This window comes from Tupaia chinensis, unplaced genomic scaffold (assembly GCF_000334495.1).
Source record: "Tupaia chinensis unplaced genomic scaffold, TupChi_1.0 Scaffold000335_1, whole genome shotgun sequence".
NCBI classification, from domain to species: Eukaryota; Metazoa; Chordata; class Mammalia; order Scandentia; family Tupaiidae; genus Tupaia; species Tupaia belangeri.
In genome coordinates, this window is record NW_006159829.1 from 2238922 (window position 1) to 2240838 (window position 1917).

Consider the following 1917-nt stretch of genomic DNA (forward strand, 5'->3'; position numbering starts at 1 on the left):
CGGAAGAGCTGCCCTTGGGCAGCGGCACAGGAAGGACGGTGGTGAAGTGTGGGAACCGCTGCTGGTCCAACTGCAGGGACTTGATGTGGTCAGCCTCAGGGTGGAGAGGACTGGAAGGCCTGGCAGGAGGCAGGAAGGCCAACGTTCCTGCAGGAGGCAGCGTGGGAGGCTCGGGCTCTGTGCTCCAGTGACAGAGACCTGGAAAGGGTGATATAGTAGGAGGGTCCGGCATCTCCAAGGGGGACTGTGCGGCTGTCCCTGGAGGACACCAGAGCCAGGGCTCGGGCGGTGCAGGAGGCTGTGGGACCATCCCCATCTGCTCCCTGCAGCTGCTGGTGCCCTGTCCCTCCTGCCTCTCCCAGCCTCCCCAGAGAGAGCAGTCCTCTCCTTTGCCTTCCCCTACCCCTTCCCCTCTGGTATGGGCGGATTCCTCACCATGGAAGGTGCCTGGGCTCCTGCCCCAACCTCACCCCAGCCCATCAGAGCGTCCTCTACCCATCCCAGCTGTGGGCATCCCTGTGCCTCTGCACCTGACCCTGAGCTCCGCGAGTCAGGGACAGCCTGCTTATTTCTGTGACCCCAATAGACAGGGGAGTTGAAACTGTTATAGTCTAACTAGCGCAGAGAGGACATCTAGACACAGTCAAATTTATTGGAGTTTATTGATTAAGCTGGTGGCATGGGGGGGATTCATGTCTCTTAAAACCCCATAGCCAGGAGTATAAGGTGGAGGGTGTTTATCAAGGCAAAAATCACACTCTTTTTTTGGGTTGGGCGTGAAAGGGTAGGGGGTAGGGTTTTATAATGTAAAAGTAAAAGTGAATTACAGAAGTGAAAAAAGCAGGTTAGTTATTTTTAAGGGTATGTTTTATCTCTACCTAAACACCGTGGAATCTTAATGGTCTATGGCTCAGGGCAAGGGGTCTGGCACAGATGACTACCACTAAGGAAGGGCTGGGGTGGGGAGTGGGGTTACTTAGCGAAGACAGGATGAGCCTTAGTCACTGTTTACTCTAGGCAGGAGAAAGCCAGTTTCCAATACAGAGAGGAGTTCAAAATGGAGGTCTGCTTCATTTTCTACTTTTTAAAATGGGTATCAAATCATCGATTTCTCAGCATCAGCTAGAGGGCAGGGTGATAGTCTCTTTTGGCAGGTAAGAAGTTTTACTGAGGGACCAGCAGTTGGCGTAATGGCTATGTCACTGGACTCCCATGTAGTTGACCGTGGTTCGAGTCCCAGACCCTGTAACGTAAAACTCATGCCAGGTGCATGCGAGTGCGGTGTCCAAGATCCCCAGAGGAGAATGGAGGAGAAGGGATTGCAGAGTGGCCATCCCCCCTGTGGGGTGATTTCTCACTTTCTGTCTCTCTCTCCTTGTCTTTCTGGCCAGTGCACATGCCCTATAGCAAAAAGCTCTCAGAAAAGAAGTTTCACCAAATGTTAAGTCTAGTTTGAACTAACTTGGGCTGATTTTACGGTTTTTAGTTGCTGGGCACAGTTGCTTACCCACAGGAGTGTCTGGTCACACTGGCCTGAGTGTGGTATGCTCACTAGGTGCAGTCGCTTACACGGAGGTCGTGATACAACACTTTTTAAGACAATGGAAGCAGTTTATGGAAGCAGAACAGTATCTGGTTAGGTATTTATGGAAATAACACAATTTTTTGTAAAACAGAACAATTTTTTTTGAGTTTTTAAAAATATTTGTTAAGGAGAGTCACTCTGGCGGTGTAGTGTCCGATATGTTTGGGCTCTAGGTCCAGAGGTAACTAGCATTTAATATTTAAGGTAGGAGATGGACAGGTAAGAAAATCCAGTAAACTAGAGCTAAAAATTAAAATTGGAGCACAGTTAATAGAGGACTTAACAGGGGCAAGGGCCAAGGAGCCTGTTATGAGAGGCTGGTCCTTTTTTTT